Raw genomic sequence first — 25,663 nt, forward strand, 5'->3', positions numbered from 1 at the left:
ACTGACAATGCGTCGAATATGGTGGCGTGCGTATAACAACTTTAGTGGACTCACGTACGCTGTTTTGGACACATGCTACAATTGGTATCCGGACAATCGCTCCCACGGACAATCGCTTCTACGCAAATTTTGACAAGGCGGACAGTCGCTCCAACGTTGTTTTGACAACCCGGACAGTCGCTCCTACATTACTTTGACAACCCGGACAGTCGCTCCTACATAATTGTAACACCATGGCGATTGGCAATAAGTTATATATCCTACAATTAGATGCGAAACCTTAAAACATAGTATACGCCGATCAAAGCCTAACACCTATAATTAGCCGACAATTAAATTAACATTTTAATTTATAAATGTAAACATGAGCTAATTTCCTTTCTGTACATTCGTGTGCATAATAGAATAAATACAAGTTAAATAAAGAACAACATTTCAACTTCGCATGCGGTTTTTATGTTTTATTCCATTCGCAAAATTATTCCAATAGATGTAATGTATTAACGAATGTCCGGGGTGTCCATATAACGTAGAAACGAATGTCAAAATAATGTAGGAGCGACTGTCCGGGTTGTCAAAATTAGCGTAGGAGCGATTGTCCGTGGGCGCGATTGTCCGGGATTCGCTACAATTGTCCATTCGCGGTGGGTTTGAGAAGTCGGAGACTAGCAAAAAGCTACTGGTTTCATGCAAAAGATTATTAGTAAACACTTCCGAAAATTCGTAATCGTCTCAAATGCACTTGAAGAAAAACAAAAGCAAATTGGCTCCAAGGAAAACAGCTTAATCATTGACTGTGAAACAAGTTGGAATTCATCAAACGACATACTCGAAAGGCTTCTCAAACAGCGTTTATCGGTGTATGCCGTCTTGCATGACCCAGCCGTAACAAAGATGGCTGATGCGCGCTCTCTTAATCTAACTGATCACCCGATGAAAATAATCGAGGGTCTGGTCCCGGTTTTAAAACCGCTATATTTTGCAAGAAGAACAATGTGTTCCGAGCTTTACACTACCGTCGGTGGTATTTACCCGATAACTGTTCAGTGTAATAAACCACCACCTCGCTGAGAATGCCCAAGACACCCGCGCTGTTGCAAAATTCAAGAGTCCTACCAAGTTACTCCCAGAACGGCTAGATTTTAGCCATCGCTTATCAGCAGAACCAATCAGTGTTAACTGTTCTGTGGTCATAAAGCATCCTTCCCTGTCAGGCTTACCACAGCCTGCTCGGCGAAAATAAATAAACCAAGGTGTTATCTCTGGCCAGATCTAAATCTGCTGCACATGTTTCAGATGGTTATCGACCAGTGTAATTAGCAGTTGTGCCAAATATTAATTTCCAATAAAAAAAAAATTGATATGTATAAAACGGGTAAGAATGAAATTTGTTAGTAAAATAATTTTATGTTCGACTTTGTTAGATTTTAAATTTGGCATGTAACAAGCACCGAACATGTATTATGAAATGATTGAAATTAAAACTAATAGAACTTATATGATTTTAAAAGATAGTTTTCTTTACTCTTTCAGAATCTTTTTTTTTGCTGAGAAGGGACCTCCTTTGAACAGAACATACTATAGCAGCGGAAAGTGTCGTCCCTGATTAGCCTATGCGGAGTGCAAGGCTAATCTGGGACGACACTTTAACCAAATGCATTAAACCCCGTTTTCCCAGAGCGCGGCTCGGATGAAAATTAAAGAGCGTTTTGATATATAACCACATTCTCTTGGGTCGAGGATAGGAATACACTGAAGCTTTTGAAATCAACTTAACATTAACTAGAAATGGCACAGCAGATGCCGACGCGTATCCCCACACCGCCCGTGTTGACATAAGAGATGTTCAGTATTAAAGTGACGTCACGCCAATCGGTGAATAAATGAAGAAGTTATGTTAAAACAAAATTTTTGGCCCCACCCCAACCCCCATTCTCCTCCATCTCCTCCCACACTATTAGCACTAGAACCTTGAAACTTACACGCATGGTAGCTATGAGCATATGTGCGACGGTGCACTATTTGGAATTTTGATCTGACCCCTGGGTCAAAAGTTGTTATCATGTGCGTCGCATGTAGTAAGTAAACCGAGTTTTTATACCCATTTTACCCATTTATTTACCCATTACTTTTGACCCAGGGGTTAGATCAAAATTTCGTCACCGTCACCGTCGAAATATGCTTATAGTTACCAAGTTTCAAGGTTCTAGTGCTAATAGTGTAGGAGAAAATATGGTCCGATCAAAAATAAAGCGGAGATCAATACAATATACCCACGCTTTTGAAAACGTGGGGATTATTAAACATTCATAAATTACTCGTTAATATTTCATTTCAAAAACTTCATGCATGGCTTAAACTCCGAATTAATAAAAATCCGAGATAAAAAGCAAATTCACGCGGAGCTTTAGGGTAGACAAAAACGAGTTGAAAGGAAATGAATAAACCGAAAAAGAGAATCTGGATTGATCTACGGCAATCAGAACTGATGTTAAGGTCCCGCTGCGAATTTAATAAACCTTAAGTGTTTAAAATATGAATAAATTCATGTTCGCGTTTTGATTACCAAAGATTGACGAAGCAAGACGTATACCAGACAAGGATTTGTGTTTTCAGTGCAAAGGAGTGTTTACTTAGGTTGCGGTTTGGAATTTGCATAAGTAACAATAAACCTTGTTCGAGTTTGTCGATATTTAGCTTTAACATTATCATGGTCGGTTGAAGATGAAACCAGTTGGAAACTCTGGGGGTGCGCATTTTCTTCCATTCATCCCTTCGTTCATCCCATTTCGTAATCACTGTGAAAAAAAATCAATTCGGATTTTGTAAATTACTTAGCGGAATTATTCAGCATAATAAGCGGATGTGTCATTCACACTCTAAGGCCAAGGTGACACTAAGAGGGAAAAGATCGAATTTGTAATCTGTTGCTGATGATTGCTCAATGGCCGTGTCATTAGAGTCGCGTTCTGAGAAAACTGGGCATATGCTTGTGCGTAAATTGTCATCCCAAATAAGCCTGTGCAGTCCGCACAGGCTAATCAGGAACGACAATTTCCGCTTTAATGGAATTTTTCGTTTAAATGATGTCTCTTCTTAGCGAAAATCCAATTTAGGCGGAAAGTGTCGTCCCGGATTAGCCTGTGCGGATTGCATAGGCTTATCTGGGATGACGCTTTACGCACATGCATTATGACCAGTTTTCTCAGAACGGAACTCATTACAGGAAAAGGTTCGAGATTAATTTGAAGAAAGGAATATTCATAATTATCAGACAATGCGACGCGCGAAGTCCGTACTTCCTATGTCATATTCCTGTACATAGGTATATTGTTGTCCTGCCATTTCAAAAGATTGAAGGGATGAAATAACTTTGCGGAAATTTAAAAGACATGAAAATATCTGTAAATATCATTTGAAACTGGTCTGCTGATTGAAATGCTCCATTGAATGTCTATTAAGGCATGATTATGAAAAGTTAATTTATTGAACACCTATCCAAAAAAGACATACGAAATACTTAAACGTGCATGCACACACTTTCACCGAGGCATTTTCGAAACCTAGGCTACATGTCGAGCCCATTGTCAATACTACCTCTAATAATTTGAGTCGCGTTCTGAGAAAACTGGACAAAATGCATGTGCGTAAAGTGTCGTCCCAGATAAGCCTGTGCAGTCCGCACACGCTAATCATGGACGACACTTTCCGCCTTAATTGAATTTTTGCTAAGAAGAGACTTCATTTATACGAAAAATGTCATAAAAGCGGAAAGTGTCGTCCCTGTTTAGCCCGTGCGGACTGCAAATTGAAAAATTGAAAAAAGTCATAGCACACCATCTCCACATGGTTAATACTGCTGGGAAATTATTTTAAAATTGCATTTTCTTACAAATTAACCTGCTAGTTTATATACGGACACATTTTAAACACTTATAAGTTATATGGACGTTAAGAAACGTATTCAACAAACGTGTTATCTTATATCGTGTTATCAATAACAAGTGAAAGTACAACTCCCAAACCTTCCCCTTTAAAACTTCTCATTTACAGTGTTTTTCGCAAAACATGATCCAAAGACTAAACAAATGCCTCCAAAAGCAGAAACAAAATAAAAAAATTGCAACAGATACAAAAGCAACACGACTCAAACAGCCAAAAGCCCGTCATAAAGCTATAGTATCATTGCCAAAATTAAAAATAACGGACACGATCAGTATTTGAGCCACTCTGTGTGAAAACGGGTATTCATGCATGTGCGTAAAGTGTCGTCCAAGATTAGACTGTGCAGTCCGCACATGCTTATTATCAGGAACAATACTTTCCGCATAAATTGTTTTTTTTTGCTACGTAAAGACTTCATTAAAACGAAAAATACGATAAAAGCGAAAAGTGTCGTCCCTGATTAGACTGTGCGCACTGCACAGGCTTATCTGGGACGACACTTTACGCACAGGCGATAAGCCCCGTTTCACAGAGCGCGGCTAATTTATTGATCGTCTCTGAAACTGGTATTTCCTCCAAATATAGCACATTTTCCTAATCCACGATGTTCTTAAAAAAGTCTTAACTTGAATAGCGAACACCGTCGCTTATGTCCCAATCCACAGGTGCAGACGTCGCTATGTGGTGTAAACATTAATGTTTTTTCCATGAAATTTCCTTGCTGGAAAAAAGTTTGGGTTACAATCATGACAGTACTAAATAAACATGTATATAAAAGCTTATCATTCTATTATTATAAATCGACAAGAATTCTATAAAGTTTATGTGGCATACTATTTATGCTATCTCAACTTGTTTATATGGACATTAATGGATGTACATTGAAAAAGTAAGGAATATTCAATTGTTTACTTCTGAATAATGTGATATGTGTAATGGAAAATATCTTCATTATATTTTTATATAACATAATTATAATTATGCTCTGAGATCATTACATACTCTTCGCATGTATATACTTTCCATTACATAGTTTAATTAACATTGATTAATATGTTGTTCAATTCAATAATAAACTACGTACATGTTCTGTTCTGTTCATTTTATTTTATCCATCATTCAAATACAAGCACGATGCTCTTTGTTAAAATGTGCTTTAGTTAATTAATATTATCTCTTTGATACCTATTAAAATGCATTCCCTTGTATTTTCTACAATAAAATTATTCATTTAGTGTGTGAGCGATGTTTACCCTCTAAATAATCAGCATTCTACAGCAATATCTTGAAATTAGATATGGCCAATAAATCCCCTAATGTTATGACTTCTCACAGTGACCAGCGTTTCACACCACCTTGATAATGACCCCTGAACAGTTAAATAGATTAGACCTGATCTTGTGGAATCTATGGAGAAAGGAGTAACCGAGTAGGACTTGAAAGACGTTCATTCTGATTTGGTGAAAAGGTATCACATTGGCAGTGACGAAATCACATCAAGCTTGCCGGTCAGTTGCACTTTTCTTGATCCCAGGTACAGATCATTGCCGTTTCTGACGGAGCCCCAGCGGAAACTGGTTCATGAGAGCGTGCTTGAGCGTGTGGACGCTTTACAGTTATCGATGTCCTAACCAACAGCCGAAAGCCCAAATATAATCTCTCAACCAGGGTCAAGCAAGCGATCAAAACTTAATCAAGATGACATGGCGTTTTTGTTGGTGGTGGATATTTCCAGGCAACAACCAGTGCAACACCGTCAAATGGTGCCGAAGAACTTGAGCCTTATCTGTGTGATACAGCTGTCCCATAAAGGCAAAGTCCATTTCTGTGGTGGAAATAAAACATGTACACCTATCCTCGACTTGCAGTTCTTGCGAGAAAATTGACCGGTGTCCCAGCAACTTCCGTACTATCGGAGCGAGTGTTTTCCGTTGCTGGAGCTACCGTAACTTAGCTTAGGGCGTCCCTAGACTCTACAACAGTGGACAAACTGGTGTTCCTCCACAAATCCAGTGACAAGTAGTGAGTAAACTTTTACGGGACGACGCCAGCGAGTTCATTACTGAATACTGATGCAGCCGTCTTAATGTACATCTTGTTTAATAAAACATTGAATATTTTACAACAGGTTTACTCTTAAGGAAAAAATGTGGGTTCGATATTTATTCGTCTTTGTTACAAAATATTACGGCATATACGTACACAAAGTGTAACCCAATGGTTCGACAACGACGAGTATCAGATTTGAGGAAAGCAATTTATCGGGAGATCGACATCATGAACGCAGGGAATACACACAAAGACCAAACATACTTGATACCCACTGCATCGTTTCACACTGGGGCACGGAAGGAGACCACCTACAACCGCAAGTCGCCAAAGTTCCAGAGGGAAGTCGAGCAGTTGTGCGCGTTCTGTGAAAGAGCCCATCAGGGTGAATGCAAAACAGTAAGTGACATTTTAGTGCGCATTTCCATCGTAAAGAAGAAAGGACTTTGTTTTAATTGCCTGAGAAAATCACATCAAGCTGTTAACTGTCCATCAAGATTTCGCTGTCGCAATGTCATTAGGATTCTTTGTAGCAGGCTTTTGAGTTATTTGAGGAGGCCAACCTGCTAGGGGGGTCCGGGCATGCCCCCTGGAAATTTTTTGTAATAAAGGTGCCAAATCGTGGCTTCTGAGCGATTTTGGGCACATACTTTACATGATTTTCCTCAGTTAAAATAGAGGATATTAATGTGAATTATTAAGTCCTCAGGTTACATCAACTCTCAGGGATGTCAATTGTCCCAAATTTGAAATCCTGAAAATAAAATCTGGGTGCCGATAGGGCCCATGGTAGGCTCAAGGCACACCCTGGACAGGGGTCCATGGGGCCAGAGGCCCCCGGAAGCACCTGCAATGTAGCTTATTTGAAACAAAGAAATCGCTTCTCCTGAGCTTTAAGACACCTGTATTTTTAAGAGATTCAAAACAGAAAAAATACTTTGGCAAGCAAATATCACAATCTATTTCTCTAAATTGTCATGTAGATGCATGGGTCTGAGGTGGAATGTCCCCGTCGGGTGCGAAGGGCCCGGGCCCTAGCTTAATGTATAATTTCTGTGCAGTACATAACATGTATTCTTTACAGTATTAATGAAAATCAGTTAAACAAACACTGGAAATTTTAACATTTTAATAAGTTGTAACTTCCAATAATGACAATGACATTTCAAAATATATAACTAAACCAATTTAAATGACTAGTCCACAAGTAGTTATTGCAAATAAGAAGAAGCAGTACAAACTGTAAACATCTTTATCACCTGTCAAACCAGGGGTGGCGAAATCAAATGTCCGAGTTGCCCGAGTCGTACATTTGCTTGTCCGGGCAACTGATTTTATTCAATTAAGTTGTCCGTGGACAACCAGTCGGGTTGAGAAATACAAAAAATAGATTGTATTAAAGCCGTTATTAAGTTTTACAAAACCGGATGTTGACACCCGATAACATTGTCAGTGCTATTTGCGGAGCAATCAAGCTAAAATATGGGCACTCTCCTGCGCAATGGTCTCGCTTATTCTATAAGCATGATAAGAGATCAGGAGGCTAGCATGCCGCATTTTCAACATTCGGCTCGTCTGTTTAATAGGCAGTGTACAGACTGGTTTGCTCGTTCATTCCGTACCTATTTGTTGAACGTTCGTCTTAAATTTTAAAATGCATTATTTATACCAAAGGGGAGGTATAAAACCCGGAAATGTCCGGAAAAACCCAGAGTGTGTCACATCGCTCCTACCTAACTAATTTTCTAGACTCACAAACGTCGGGACGTTGGGACGTGAAAAACCGATAGCCGAGACGGATTACGTACAGTTCCATTGATTGGGTGAAGTATTCCATTTGAATCAACTACAATTTATATTAAAGTTGAACAAACACGGTAAAATAGTCATTATGTATAAAAAAACATATATTTAATGTATAATTTGAACATTACATTTCCCGGCTTATTTCATCTGCAAAAATGAAAATTATATATTAAAATACTGTTTTAAAACACCGCTGTGCTTTTAACCGAGTTGAATGGAAGAACTCACTACATACAATTACGACTGACTTATAACATCATAACGTATTTTCAGGTGAGCTTATGAAGCAATATTATACATTTAAAGCAAAATCACACTACTTCCTGAAGTACAACTTACTCGCGTGTGCTTGATTGGTTTTCCAATTTTATAATTCAAACCCGAAACTAAAAAAGACAGGAAGAAAATTAATTGAAATTCAGCTGACACGGATGTAAAGACCGGAATATTATGTTGAGATAAAACACCAAATAACACGTAAACAGGAAAAATAGTTTTCCCAGACAAAGAAGAAAACTTGAACAATTGATCATATGATACGACACAATTGGACAGGAAGAAAATTCATTTAAATCGAACTGACATGGATGTAAAGACCGGAAGATTATGTTGAGATGATCATATGATACGACACAATTGGACGCGTTTGGCCAATCCGAAAGCAATGGCGTAAATATTGAGCGAAGATATTTAGTAAACAAAATAATTATGTCAGCAATATATTTCGGCGTTTTACTAACAATATCCCGCTTATAAATCCGGTTGTGTACGCAAATATAAACACGTGTAATGTTTCAAGACACTTCATTTTTATACTTTGTTAATTAGTGCTTGCTAGTCTTCCTAATGCTTCATTTCTTATCAATGGCGTTGATACCATTTTAAAAATGCTGTAGTACGTGTTAACCATGTAACAAACAACCCAAAACGTTATAACATAATACTACTGTTCTGAATGGTTTGATATAATGCAACCTTTGTGTCATAAACGCCTCATTATATTGTGAATAACCAGGATGACTGACCAAAAAGGTCAAAACACAAAATGCATTTGCAAAATGTGAACTCCGTTTGCCTGATGACAGGTTATCAACAACTATGCGGGTTTTGCAAGTCTATTATTTTAATAAAATACTTTTAAATACTGTTGCTCACAAAGATACAGGGCAGCGTATACATACAAGTCGTATTTAAAGACGAATGTGCTGTTCATGTATAACTTGGTTTGAATAAAAATAAGATAATAAAAATGTCAAAACAAAAGCTAAATGGAAGAAGTTCAGGATTTATTTCGTTATTTCATTTAAAAACTTGTACTTTCGTAGTAATGGCAGTCAACATAGTTTTGAAATTAACCTGGAGATATGGTATGTGTTTGTCTTGTGTAAAACTTATTTTATTTACAACTTATTTTATTTGTTGTTTTTAAACGTGTATTCAAAAACAAACCATGCAAAATACGAAATTTGATATTGATCAAGTTTTACATTAATAGTTGTAATTGTATAGGTTAATAACATTTAAATGATGTGTCAATATTATATTCATGTTATTATCAAAATATGCTATGACGTAACGTCAAAAAGTCCGTCCATCCAGAAAATTGCGCATGTGATGTACATGTTTTCTTAATACAATTTTTATTTTTCAACATAGCGTCATGATAATTATATCAAACGAATCAGCTGAAAAATGCGCATTTCACAATTTATAATACAAAAAACCCCAGATATACCGACATTTAAGGAAAACCTATGCTTAAGTGATTATAAAAGCTATATTATTTTTTCCATATTAATTATAATGGTATCCTAGTAGAGAGGTTCTCTAAGGTTTGTAAAACATGCAATAATAATGTTTTACAATATCAAATTAGCACTCTTGCAACATGTTAGCGTCCAAAGTTGGTAAAGTTTTATGATTTCTAATGCCTAATTATGTTTTGCGTAAAATTCGGAAAAGATAAAAGTAATTATAAAAGCAATATTTTCTACCGACTTGAATTAAAATAATATCGTTGTGAAGGAAAATTTATGACGTTCCTAAAATATGCAAAAGAATTTTTTCAATATCAGATGAGCGCTGTAGGTTGGTATAAGTTGTTTGATTTCCCTAACAAGTTATGACATTTTCTGTTTTAAAGGTACAGTTTTAAAGCGTAAAATTGTTTCCGGTAACCCGACCCTACGTTTTATTTCCTTGCCGACCCTAAAATTTAGTTTGGAGTATTTAAAGTCGATTTTCGTGCAACACGTTTTTCTTTCGACATTATCACTTTACATGCATATATTAGGGATATAAGACATCCGGATAAAAACCCTCCCGTCAATTTCATAGGGGCGGACATAAGCTCTCCCGGCTTTTATTCGGAAATTTAAATATCGCTTACCGTTAAACTGAAATAATGACCCTTGGATTATTTTTTCAATATACTTAGTATAAGAATAATTTCTTGTGAACGCATCTCCTTTTATAATTTCAATGGATTTTCATTTATACTCATGGACAGTCTTCAGGGCGACATGCAGATGTACGTTAATGCCGGAAGTTATATATTGCCTATTATTTAGAAAGTTCTGGCCCTTGTAATTTTTGCCTCTATTGACCTCAATTGTACAGGAATCTGTCGGACTCTACCTAATTCCCCCATACAGAGGCTATATACTTATATGTAAAGCTAATTCATGCTAACAATTCACTGTCTCAGTAAAACGGCTATTACCGTCAAAAACAGAATGTATATTAAAAATAAAGTTTTTATTTAAGAATGCATGTATGTTTCCTAATTAATAAAGAACACACTAATTTATACGTTGAATACGGTTGAGAATGTAATTTTGATCGAGGCAATTTTAAAACCCGCTTGTAAGTGATAATGTTATTCTATTATATCATAAAATATCCCTGTAAATGTTTGGCAAATATGATGATCTTCTAAACACATCTAGAATATCAGAACAATACTACGGAATTAAAAAAAAAACATGTTATTTTTTTAAAGATCGATTGTGTATATTTGTAAATACTTATATTTAACTATATACAGTTTAATCCGTATCAACTCGCCATTTCACTTAAGTTTCTGTTTCTGGAATTATTTTCATTTGCATTATTTAGTCGTGCAAAATACGGTGTGTCATACTAGCAATAATGAGATTTGAGCTATGAATACACTGTATCAAAATTGAATACACAAGATCCTTATTAGTAAATTCATTGTGAATTGGTCAACACTGGCCTAGCTGCTGATAGGATCTTCTCCAGAAATGAGATGCACGGTAGATTCGCTGCAGCCAAAACACAACTCATAGTGACACATATTTGTTCTTGAAAAAAATAAACACCATAGAAACGTCATTATAACCATCATGTTTCTTGATATTACTTGTTTTATCGCCCGTAATGAAGGAGGACGATATTATTAATGGCACTATCCGGATTCCGTACTTTGATAATACTTGTTAAGATTTTCAAATACATTTTTAGAGTCCCCCAAACCGAAATTTTCATAAAGCACCACACTCGTGTCACTTATATTCAACGTTCTGAATGCCCAAATAACGATTGTTTGGTCACGCTTTGGTCAAGATTTGTGCCCGCCTCCGCCCCTCCCCTGTGATAACCCCACCAAGTTCATGTAAACCTAAAGCGATGGTATGCATGCGCGATAAGGATCTTCATCCTGCTTTGTCCCCACGACATAAAATGTCACATGTTCACGAGACTGAAACTTATTTTTCTCAATTTCTCTTGTATATACGGAAAAAGGATATATTATATTTTATTCACATCAAATCCTGTTCATTGTACATTAAACCATCATTACAGGTTGTTGTGTTCGTTATCGGTTCAAACGACATCGGCACAAAGACCCCGGTAATTGGGCAATGTTTTACACGTGTAGTGCATGACGTAACTTACATCAGCTGAGGTTTCTTTAATCTTAATTGCTGTTTTCCACATGTTACATTTAAGGGACTTGTGATATCGTCGAAGACATATAAACTTACTTATCTTCATTTTTACTATCGGTTACAAGTACCATCTTGGAAGTATAGTTGACTCAATAAATAATACAACTCCAAACAGAGGTGGCGCTAGAGATAACCGAACGTGATATGAAGCTCCGTGTTTTCATCAATAATAACGAAAAGAGGGCAATACAAGTAATTTACGCAAATATAATTAGATAACGCGTCTGTCAGGATTGTACAAAATATCGTCATTCTTTCATAATGTACGATTATTTTGGAAACACACACACTAGGGTTTTGAAAATTCTAATAAGATACATCGCTTCATATTACGTTAAGCGAATTATGCTGATGAATGTACGCTGTTTAATAATTGTGCATTATGGATGAACTAACAGATTCGAGTCCAATATCAATTATAAATAACGTTAATATCAAGTTGCATCTGCAGGAAGTTATTGTATCGTCAAAATATGGCCGGTCATTTAGGCATGTGGCAAATTGCAATTTAATTAGACACACGACAAAAAACACGACACACACTGGGGTCAGCGCATTAACATGGCCAATGCAAAGCAATGCATTGCCTAAGGTTTAGACACGGTTTAAGGGCGCCGAAACATTACACTTTGCCAAAAGAAAAAAAAAACATTCAACAGCAAAACACTTATTAACCTAATTGCATGACAATTTCAATCAAACTACAATAAAAGAGAATACGCTTAATTTGATTAAACTATTCAACTACACAATGGTTGTATGTTCACCAGAGCAACATAACTGTAACTTTGTAAGGCACAATGAAATAAAACAAAACAACGTCGCATGTTTTTAATAAAATAATAAGTTAACTCCAGAAATATGATCATGAGGGAAAATAGTCAAACCACCCGCTGTCATTTCCTTATTGCTCTCACGACAACAAAAGCCATCATATATACTATTTACCCTCAATATAATATATAAATCAAAATCATTCGTAGGCACTTATCAGGATCCTCTTTACAAAGGTACCATTATAATTAATATCGAATTAATAAAACTGTTTCCTCTAAACCACTTTTACCTTTTCCGGGTTTTCCATTAGGCATTTTTTGTGTGCGAAAAAAAACCTAAAAGTAGACCGACGTTGACCGCGATTTACAGACCGACCCCGACCCTGCCATACAATATGTTTACATCGTTAGAAGCTTTGGAGGCTCTTCTTTCCAACGGTACCATTATAATTCATATCGGACGAATAATAATGCATTTATAACCATTTTTACCTTTTCCGGGTTTTACCTAAAATACTTCCGGGTTTTCCGGACATTTCCGGGTTTATACCTTCCCATACCAAATGTTGGCTTAATTTTAGCATCATTTTTTTCTCATGTTATTTCATACAAATTCGAGCATTGCCGGATAGTTACATTGCATATGGAAATGGCTGTCATAAAAATTCAGAAGTGTTTGTCGGATTACACATTTACTTATGCTCATTTGAGAATAAAACAAAACGTTTACAGTTGTGTGTAATTAATTTAACGAGTCTTTGTTAAAACGCTCAACGTGATGCAAAAATGTTTTGACAATATTACGCATGAAATGCACAATTTCCACGAGGATAACACCGTTGCCATCATCATTTTTTTTTAAACTGGCCACTATTTTATCTGATTAGAATGGTACATGTGTAGGTATAACAATAAATGCGTTTATAATTTATAAATATTAAGTTTAACGGACAAGTGTAGTTCAGCAACGGACAAATTAAATTTCCTAAATTGTTGTCCGTGGACAACTATAGTTTTTTTTAGATTTCGCCACTCTTGCAAACAATAACATTCAATATAATTAACCTCTACTTAACACGATCCCATTTTACCAAGAGTATGTGACTAGCAATTCAAATAATATTACCAAATGAGTAAGTTACCTTAAGAAAAATAAAGTCTGATAAACATCACAATAATTAAAACAATATTACTGAAGCATTTTATGAGCAAATACCTGAACATTTATAAGTAATACTGTGTTAAGAGTACACAATAAAACAGTACAATTACAGTGTTAACTCTTAGCACATGAGATCATTAAAACAGTTGCAAAAATTGACCTGTCAGACTAACAAAGAACAATCTCAATATTATGAACCTCCAATTAACACAATAACATTTTAACGAGAGTTTATGTCTAGCACTTCAAATGAAATTACCAAACGAGTATATTACTTCATAAATTACAGTCTGATATAAGATGAGTATATGTCTGGCACTTTAAGTGACATTAACAAATGGGTACATGAACATGACTTAATTAATAATTGCCACAACAATCATCATCTTATAATTCACTATCTGATTCAGATAGCGAATTATCGGATGATGATTGTTGTGGCAACTAGACTAGATAATTCACTATCTGATGATTGTTGTGGCAACTGGACTAGTTGCCACAACAATCATCATCCGATAATTCACTATCTGATTCTGGATCATATTTCTTTGATTCCAGGTTAAGAATCAGGAGAGTTTGGGGCTCGAGAGCATTTATCCTAATGAAAGACTCACCCTCCTGTAAAATGTGGTAACAAATAAATCCACTTACCGCTCGGTCAAAATACCGCGGAGAAACCAAACATCAACGAAATCTGTCGAAAATCGAACAAAAAACGAAATGTAAGTGTAGCAGGAAAGTGCATTTATCCGGAGGTGCCGGTAAATGATAAACGTTAACAAAACTGGAACAAGATAACTTCAACAGCGAACTATCGTTCTTACTCGAAACACAAACGAAAAAGTCGTTTTTTGTGTGTTTTTTTGACATATCCAATTGTTGACTTTGTCACAGTTTGTGACCTTGAATCAAAGTCGTACAGTCTCGTTACCCTCTCCGCGATTGGACAATTATATCGATACGACCAATGAGAAAGCAGTCAATATATATCGGTTAAGGTTGTTTACTTCCGTTTCAGACAGTTAGTATATTAACGAATACTAAATATCTCGTCATCGTCGTGAAAATTTGCCGATGTTTTTGTTTTTTTAAATTTTCTTTCCCAATTTGAGCCTCCAAATGAAAACCCTCATATGTAACCCTCAAAAACTCGCATATATAAAGGCAAACATCATGCATTCATATGTGAATCGTCACAGGAATCATCGCATTGTGTAACAAATACAACCTCTGAGACTTCACAGAATCGTTCTAGCAGTCACAATGGTCATACATGGAGTAACAGAGAGGGGGAAGCCATATTACACTCGTCGTCATTGACAGCCCACCCAGATGTTCTGTAGAAGACAGCAGTCTCACCTGTGTGCGCCGACGGCCGGTACGCTGAGGCCAATATACTCATGGACGAAGGTGCGCAGCGATCATTCATAACGCAGAAGTTAGCCGACAAGCTGCAGTTGCAACATGACGGAACTGACATCATACATTTATCGTCTTTTGGAGATCCCGCACACAGCGTCAGACGTCTTGACACAGCAACCATCAACATCGTGGCAACAGATGGATGTATGATTCCCATTCGGGTACTTATCGTTCCTGTTATAGCGAAACCCATAATGAACCGCTGTCGGCAGTCTATCAAGAGTTTGAAGTACCTCCGCGGGCTGCGACTCGCACATCCGGTGACGATGAAGGATACATTTGACATCTCTTTACTCGTCGGTGCAGATTTCTACTGGCAGATCGTGGGTGACCAGGTAGTACGAGGCGATGGTCCCACAGCCGTCAGCTCTCGCATCGGCTATTTCATGTCCGGACCACTTCCTGCACACACCGATAGTACTTCCTACGTGAAGGACGTAATATCTGCCCACGTTTCAGATCCTACAGATCTCACCAGATTCTGGAGTATAGAGTCGATGGGTATTTCCTCAGACGAGGTTGAAGACAGAGATGATGCCATGAATCTCCGTCACTACCAAGAACACGGCAAATCATTTACAGACGGAAGGTACAAAGCAAAGCTTCCGTGGAAGCAAAACCACCCACCGCTTCCGACAAATTGACATCACGAAGAGGAGGACAGAAAGCACTATACGTCGATTGAGCAAAGAATCACATCTGCTATTTAAATACTATGAAATTATCAAAGAGGAAGACAACCTAGGTTTTATAGAGAAAATATATGGTGTTGCCACATCGAAACGCGTACATTATATTCCCCACCACGGAGTGAAAAAGGACTCTACAACGACTCCCATCAGAATAGTGTACGACTGCAGTTGCCGCGCATCAGCCGGAAGTTCCAGTTTGAACGACTGTCTTGAGTCCACCCCGCCGGAACTGAACAATCTTACAACGCTGCTCATGCGCTTCAGACTGGGTAAGTACGCTGTGTCAGCAGACATTGAAAAGGCATTCTTAAACGTCGCTCTTCATGAAAATGACAGAGATGTGACACGATTCTTGTGGTTGTCAGACCCTACGGACCCCGACAGTGAACTCGTGACGTATCTTTTCCGCTCTGTGTTATTCGGCGCAACGTGTTCACCATTCATTTTAAATGCAACGCTTTTGAAACACGTCAAGATGAATACAAACAACCCAGCGGCAGCCGTGGTTGCCAGAGATCTGTACGTGGACAACGTATTATCAAGTTTTAACAGCGATGACGATACCCTCAGCTACTTCCGACATGCGCATGACTTGATGACTGAAGCGGGATTCAACCTTCGATCATGGACGTCTAACTGTGAACGTTTAATTGATTTTGCCCGGAGCGAAAATGTTCATGATAGGGACAGACAAGCAAAGATTCTTGGAATATTATGTGGCCCAGATGAAGACGTGGTGTAGTTTGTTACCCGTAAGAAAGAACCATCCACCACGGCTACAAAACGAACCATTCTTCAACAGACTTCAAGAATTTAAGACCCTGTGGGGATGCTCAGTCCAGTAACGGTCCGTGCAAAAATACTTGTACAAAATCTATGGAAGAACGGCTATGACTGGGACACATCACTGCCGCTGGACATTGTTGACCAATGGTCGTCAATAGCGAGTGACCTCAATCTCGCCCTGAACTCTTCATTCCAACGGAGATACTTTACGAGCCAGACAACCAATGACAACAACACATTACACGTATTCGCAGATGCAAGTATGCGCGCGTATGGAGCCATCGCCTACGTCACTTCCGGGAGCGAATCTTCAATTGTACTTGCGAAGAACAGAGTGTCACCGTTTAAGGAAATTACACTCCCACGACTGGAACTTATGGCAGCTCTTGTCGCAGCTCGCATGGTCCAACACGTCACAGAAGCTATTCCAGTAAAGAAGATCGTGTGTTGGTCGACAGTCAAATAGTTTTGCATTGGCTGAATTCAGGGAAACCACTTAAGCGTTTTATTGCCAACAGAGTAAAGGAAATTAAGACGCTTATTCCAGAGTGTGAGAGGCGATATTGCCCTACAGATGAAAACCCGGCAGATCTGCAAACACGAGGGATCTCAGCGGTTCAATTGCAAAGCAGCGAGTTATGGATACACGGATCGGTTGGTTATGCAGCGATTCCACATGGCCACTCTGGGAATCTTACGTCACTTCCGCCTTCGCTACCGTGATCGACCAAGAGGCTTACAGTACTTCGACCCCTGAAAACAGAGAGACGTATGGCCAACACAGGCTTATAGATTTGCAAAAGTACAGCAATTACCAAAAGTTGATTCGAGTGACGTCATACGTGTTGCGCTTCGCCAACAACAGTAGACCTACATCACGTGATACGCGCGTTTTGGGGCCATTGACAACAAAAGAATGCAGAACAGCTGAGCGCTTTTGGATACGTGACCAACAGCAGCAGAGCTACGGTGACGTCATTAATGAACTGCGAATGAAGAAGCACGGACAGTCCATCATACGACAACTGCGGCTCTACCTTGATGACGATGGCTGCATTTGTAGTGCGGGGAGAATCCACAATGCCCACTTACCAGAGGCAACGAAGTTTCCGTTGCTGCTGCCACCGAAAGCCCATTTAACAAGGCTCATCATAAACGACGCGCACATCAGACAGCTAGACGCTGGTATACCCCAGATGGTCACTCTTCTACGCCAGAAGTTTTGGATACCATCTATTCGACAGAGCGTTGGACACATCGTACATCATTGTGTAGACTGTAGAAAAATAACGGGAAAATAATACACTGCGCCGGTCCCACCTCCACTTCTGGCGTCCAGAGTCACAGATGCACGACCCTTTTCAGTTACTGGTGTTGATTACAGCGGCGCTTTACACGTGAAGACGGATCGACGACAGCAGCAGAAAGTGTACATATGTCTTTTCACGTGCGCTAATTCACGCGCTGTCCATCCCGAGATCTGATCTGACAGAAGACTCCTTCCAGCGTTTTGTGAGCAGACGGTCGTTACCGCGCCTTATGATTTCGGACAATGCAACAACGTTCTACGCAGCAGCTACACATATTGAACGGCTATGTAGCTCACCCACCATTCAAGCAGCATTGTGAAAACTACCATCAAGAAAGTGCTTGGAAGGGCTTCTGTTGACTTCAGACAATTCATACAGTGATTACAGAAGTTGAAGCAATCATGAATGACAGACCGATTACGAACGTCACTTCCGGTCATGATGATCCAGAACCACTCAAACCAGCGCATCTACTCCATGGAAGAAGACTGACTGGACTACCATACAGTGACGCTAAAGCCGTTGGTGATAGTTCATTCCCCAACGTTACACGCCGTGATATCACACAACGCGCACTGTCACACGCGCGTCTTATCGAACAGTACCGTCACCGATGGACTCACGAATATCTGACGTCACTGCGGGAATTCCAGACGAAAGGCGGCAACAACCATCAGACGATACGCTTGGGCGACGTTGTTATCGTGCAGGACGACTTCAAGCCGCGACTTCAGTGGACCTTGGCTGTGGTAGACGAGCTTCTCACCGGAAATGATGGGTTGACGAGAGCCGCGCGCATCCGTACATCAGGTGGAATCACCACCAGACCTATTGTAAAATTAAACCCGCTAGCAGTACAATGTGACGACAACTTACTTTTAATTGTGCAATCAAGTGTTAAACTCTTCCCAGTGTTATAGACATTTTACATTTCAAGTGTATCAGTAGATTTAATTATTGTATTTAAATAATCAGATTGTTGTTCGTGTTTATTAACATTTCGCGGCCCGGAGAATGTTGGGAATTTGGCGCGACGTCGTTTGATGCCGCCGGCTAACGTCACATATATGTACGTAATTGTTATTATTGTTTGATATATATTTTTATGATTCGAAAAAGACGACATTAAAAGTTAAACACAACGCTATTATTTTTATTATCCATTTCAAGTAGACAACAAGTGTTAAACAAATCCGGTATTGTATGCTTACTCATATATCGAAATAGGAAAGTATGAGTCAAGTTCTGAGAAAACTGGGCATAATGCATGTGCGTAAAGTGTCGTCCCAAATTAGCCTGTGCAGTCCGCACAAATCTGGAATGATAATTTACGCACAAGCATTATGCCCAGTTTTCTCAGGACGCGACTCATATATATATAGCGTTTGTACGGTTTTCATCGATAATTCAGCAAAAAAAGCGAAATACCTACACAGATTTAACACAACTCTCCAATTTGGAAAGCCTGCGTTGTGTTGTGCCAAGGGGGGGGGGGGGGGGGCACATTTGTTTATTTTACCTTTTTTCTTGGCATACTTATTATTCAAAACCATTTCCAAATACTACAATTTTGTTAGTAAACTCATTTAGCGACAGTTAAGATTAAAACAAAAACATGTCGTTATGTCCCTTTAATGAGCTCAATACGACTGTTGGATGTATTACGTATCAACCTAGCGAAAACAAACTTATTTTGAGGTTAAATGTCTGGTTAACCAACACAACACATGAACAACGATCAAGATTTTATTTTTGAATAAAATTGACACGTTATTTAGTATTTAAGTGTTCGAAAAAGACGAAAAAGAATATTTAATGTGAAAAGACAAGTAACTCTTTTTAAACGATTTCAGTGCGATAATTATCTAAGGTGTTTTTTGTTAGCAATAGAAAATTTACTGAAACGTCTGAGATTGTGTTATGAAATTATAACAGATAAAATAAATTACGCATCAAAGGAAGAAGGCGATATTTGTGCGGTCAATCAAAGAACAACCAACACATATCTTAATCGTTTACAAAATAAATCAGAAGCTTGTATGTGAAACATCGTGTTGATCATATAAATATGGCCTCTCGTATACTTTCCTGCTTTCGAAATGAAACAGTATTAATTAGCCAACCTGGGGCATAAGAAATCCGCGTCAAACATTACACTTTTCTAGCGTGCAAAATATTGCGAATTTACTGAACATGCTTCTATGGCAAGCAATACCACAGTAGATGTGCAATGGCTGAGCTGTGTGATAAAACAATGCGCCATTATTAATATTAAAACAATGCACTTGATCGTAGTTAAAGTGACATGTTTGAGTACCTTAATGATTAACTGTAAAAGCGTGGTGCATTTAGGTGCTTTGCTCATGTTTATAGTATCTTTTGTATAATATTGCTGTTACAAGTATATATTAAGTATTTGACCAGTCAAACTTTGATTAAGATTTTAATTTGCCATTATCACCTACATTGTATGATGCTTATTCTTGAAATGTCGCATTCTGATTTGCCATACATAAGCTGTTCCGGTATACTTTAAGGACAGATTGGCATCGTTATAGACACTGTGTATGAGCATTATGAAAAGATGAGTATTTTTTTTTTTTTGATATTGAATGATGATTCTGATACACACGTAACATCTTGCGTTGATCCTACTGACAACACTAGTGTATGCCTCTTTGCAAGGTTTAAATGGGCGAATGAGTATTTTTAAATTATTCCATGGTCAAGCATATGTTGTAATCACACTATTTTAGAATTGAATAGCGTTTTGTTTCTACTTGACACCGATGCATGAACTTAACTGAAAACTTCGCCAACTTTGCATTATGCCGTTACACGTTCAGAAAGTCCACACATCGATTATCAGCAGAACAAGCTCATAATTCCAGTTGAAAGCGGATATATATTTCACTCGGGTGCACTATTTAATCAGAATGCGCGTTTTTGTGGTTATGTTAAATATTTTCAGTATTTAGAAATAACGCGTTTTCATACAGGCAAAGTAAAATCACAAATTTAATAGTTTAATGACATAAGTATTGATATATGTAGCATAACCCTTTGTGCAGTTAATATGTCTACAGTAGCGCGTTCATTATAGAAATGCCACTTTATTTTCGATGAGTCATATAAACACATATTTAAATGACCGGAATCAACTTCATTGTTATCACTTCGCTGCGAAAATGGTGATGTCCTATTTGAGCAATGCGATTCAATGGCTCGGAAATGGCTCATGTAGATGTATTTACCACACACATTTGGAAATATTGCAAAAGCTACAACAAATTAATTAAACTGATGACATTGCATGCGTTTTCAATGTTTTATTCGGGAAGTTATTCCTTTAAAACCTACGGCATTGGTTATTCGACACCCTTCTGATTATATTTTGACAGTGATTTTGTTTAATGTTTAAGTCTTAATGAGTGTAAAACAATCTAGTCAGTTGAAAATAAACGGATCTAGAAACATTTAATTTTGTGCGTGTGAAATATTTTGATATGACATTGCAACTTATCAAATCACTGAGCACAGCTTTAACATATATAATGTTACTATACCATATTTAGAACGAGTATATAAATTGAAAAAAAGTAAAAGCCTTTGACTAATAAAACATCTTAAATCAATATAATTCGATCAAATTTTGCATCCTGACTTACATCGTCGGACACCCCCGGTCTATTCATTACGTTACTCTCCATTCCTAAGTATGAGCGGAGCTTTATCAGCAGCCGTGGGTATCCGACGATGCCTGACTTAATGACTACAGACAAACACATGTTTAATAACACTTAAACAGCAGTTCACCAAAGTCTCTCTCGCTGATTTGTACACACATTTAGGTCATGTTTCCGGTCGCTTGAGATACGCACGTTTTATGATTGAAGCGATAATACCACTTGATTTGTTTTTATTAACTTTATTACTCAATCTGCGGGAACAAAAACTGTCACATGACCAAAAATGCGAACGACCACGGCTATTTTTCGGACAAAACGTCAATCGAAGGTATGTTTTCTTACATTTTCTCCGTTTTAGCAGAACACATGTTACAATGCCTTGGTGCACCGTACGCAGTGCGAAATCTACTTTTCATTACTGTATTGCTAAATTTTTTAGGTATAATACTTTTAGAGAACATTCAAAGACAAATATCGAACTCGACGATGTAGACGACCACACATTTTTTATTAATACCTGTGTTTGTTGTTAAAGCGAATAAACATGAAGGTTTTATTACTGTCATCATGCGTATTTTTTTTCAAATACGACCAAATATAAGTCTCAATATAATTATTTTATTATTTAGAACGACCGACGACATTTGTTTTGAAATTGGCGAACGACCACACTCGAGATATAGGCGAACGACCATATACTGTATTCTTGACACATGTATGCATGCAATAAAATTTATATTTCAGATGGATACCTCAAACCCACATATATTACGCTATTGTGGCAACATTCTTAAAAGCAAGTCGTCTCTGCGTCAGCATGAGATTAGCCACACAGGGACTGTGAAGGGATATATATACCTGCTGTGATAAAGTGTACTTCAGCAAGGTGAATCTGAACAGGCACAGGTGCAATAATTTTGTAAATCATATATTGAATTATGTTTGTCAGAAAGTGTAATTAATACAAAAATATACTGTTAAGTTCTTCTGTTTAATGTCTATTTAACCCTGATGAAATTTTACAAATAAGAGGTACAAAATCGACACAGCAAAGATGGGTGCTTACCTTATCAAAATATTGTATTTCATAACTAGTATATCATGTCACATGCAAAAAGTCTTACTTGCTTATGTTTGTAATGGGATCAACATGGGCTTAATAAGCAGCGTGTAGTACTGATAGTTTAAGGCCCAGTCTCACTATCACAATTTGCGATGCCGGTGGAGACCCGGTGCGTGATCAGGGGTCTACCGGGATGAACCGGGGCTCCACCGGGAACGTCCTGGATGAACCGGGGACACCACCGGCTTTCACCGGGGGTCCACCGGGACGCTACCGACTACGACCGGGACTCGACCGGGGCACTACCGGCTACTACGGGGACTCACCGGGGCGTCACCGGCATAAACCGTAACTCTAACGGGGCTGATCGGGACTCTGCCGGGATGTAAACCGGGGCAGTACCGGGGCAGCACCGGGAATATGTTACCGCGCTAAAAAATAACCATCGATCCTCCCGGTAGTCGCCGGTCGACCGGCTCTATCAAACAAAGATGAACCGGGGCTAAACCGGCAATAGTGCGACTTGGGTTTTACATATGATTAATACTTATTGACCCATTATAAAATATTTTGACCAAAATAAGAAAATTGAGAATATTCTTATATAATTAAACGCTATTAAATGGTACTGATAATTATAATTTAGATTTTCTGAGATAGTTGAACATTATGGACGCTCGTACAGCCGTATAAAAAGGATACCAGGATGTTGTTGTGATGAAAGCAGGTAAACTTCTTCAAGACAGCACATAACTGATGAACTTTAAATTGAGATTCTTTACTATTGATGGCGTCCATTATTGTTACTTACCTCTGAGGTAAGTAATTTTAAGCAGCTTACGTGACGGCATTAAGTTAAGGCACACATTTAACGCAGTTCTATTCTGTTTGCATATAACAACTGTTTTTTTAAGAGCATGTTTATTAAATGGTTTTATAAAATATTTGTTAAATATTAAGAACATGTTTTATAACAACGTGTTTCCAATTAAACCACAAAACGTGTTTCGTTCAAATTACTTACCGGGTATATAGAGTTTAATTAAGCTATGGTTTCGTTTATTGGATTGATCACTCCGCATACAACCAGTCAAAGGTCGAGTTAAGCCAATGGTAACTAAACACACATGTCCTGTTTTATAAAGGCCTAGACAAATATTCACTTTTATAAATCACAAACAAGTATACTTTGAAGAAAGACCACCGATATGCTCTTTTAAACAAATTAATTCCAGCAACCGATATATATATATATATGCTTTAAACAGGCATCATGGTTTATAACGCGGAAGACTCGTTCTTATTCTTGGCCTACCATCGCTTTACTCTTATATATGTTCAGACAGTCTAAAATATAATGTTTTTATTGAAACATTCATCAACCTGAGTGCACACACCTTGAACGTGGTTAAAGAAGGTAATATAGGTTATAAAATACATATTTAAATTGGGTTGGACACAATCAACAAAAGCAAACTAAGTAAACAAGAGGAAACGACCGTTGGGCCGTTAATGTGAACTAAAATTCCAACTGAATTAATTTCTTAAGTTGAAGCTTTTTTGGAGACTGCGAACATGCTTATACAAGACTTTGCAATATAAAAGTGCATCAAGAAGAGAAATTTATTGAAAATAAATCTGATATGTATTTAAATACTGGCATATAACAAAACTGATTAGGGAGTTGTTCATAGATTGTGGCATTTTTTCAGTTTCATTATAATGATTTAAACCTAGGAGCATATGAGCATACGAACAGATAAAAAAAGGAACACACACAGCCAAAACAGTAAGACGACCGGAATTCAAATCCGGATCCTTTTTGTTTCTGAAAATGTGAAACAAATTGTCATTTTGTCTTCTGTGAAGAAGTCCCTTCAAGGAAAAATAAGATCGATATATATTGCATATTCAGTCCTTTTTCTATACACATGTTTACGTCCTGGGTACTAATTTCTATTAACCACAGTGTAAACACTAGACTTTGTAATAGACTAAATAGAAAAAATGGTAAGAGCGCTATCAACAATAGTTTTATAAAATAGCTCCAATAATGTAATGTTGATATCTTTTTGGACTCATTAAGTGTAGGGTAATTTTTCTTCAATGATAATTATAATATTCATTATGTCACATATTTGATGTATTTGTCATCAAGTATCAAGTAAACGCATTTATATCACATTATGTTATATTAACAAAAAGGAAACCGATTTTTCCGCATTATATGTACTTTTTCCTCACTTAAACACCGATTGTTTTGTCGGCAATATGTTTAATTAAATGAACAATTATTTGTTGAATTATGTATAATGTTTGATTTTCTCGAATTAACATCTCTTGCGATTTAACGTGCGAATCAATTGAAGGCAGAAGTTTCGATAACAATATAATTTCTACCAAGAACAATTTTTGAAAAACTTAGTGTGAAACCATAAAATGTTACTTTTTTGCAACCAGTTTATAAGAGTATATTCCTTCAGCTGCATGTGCCACACGTTGACATTTTTGTGCAAACACTAGTGTTTAGATATAAAACTTATCCTTGTTTTGTTTTCATTTTATTTTCACATAAAACCATTACTATTGAACATGAAACATGGGGAACAAATTAAACCAGGTTCTGATCACGTTCTACGCTTTAAAATTGTTGCCTCGTCCTCATATACGATTTCCGCATTATTTTGACCAGAAGTAATGTCCTATTTGACAATATTCAAATGGCAGTTATTTCAAACAGTTATTGCGTTATGAGACAAAATTAAGCAGTCACATCTACAAGTATAATATGTATACGGTAAGTTTGTTACTTTTTGGAAATCAATTTTGAAATCATGTAAATCAATTTCCAAGAATAAACACTGTTAACAACTGGCATGTCATGTACCATTGTTATCGCATTTTTTAAGTTTAAAAATGTACACTTGCCAACTAATTTTCGGGTTTTATATTAAATGTTTTTCTGTGCACCTCTATGCTTCATGAATTA

The sequence above is a fragment of the Dreissena polymorpha genome, chromosome 7, assembly GCF_020536995.1.
Source record: "Dreissena polymorpha isolate Duluth1 chromosome 7, UMN_Dpol_1.0, whole genome shotgun sequence".
In the NCBI taxonomy this organism is placed as follows: Eukaryota; Metazoa; Mollusca; class Bivalvia; order Myida; family Dreissenidae; genus Dreissena; species Dreissena polymorpha.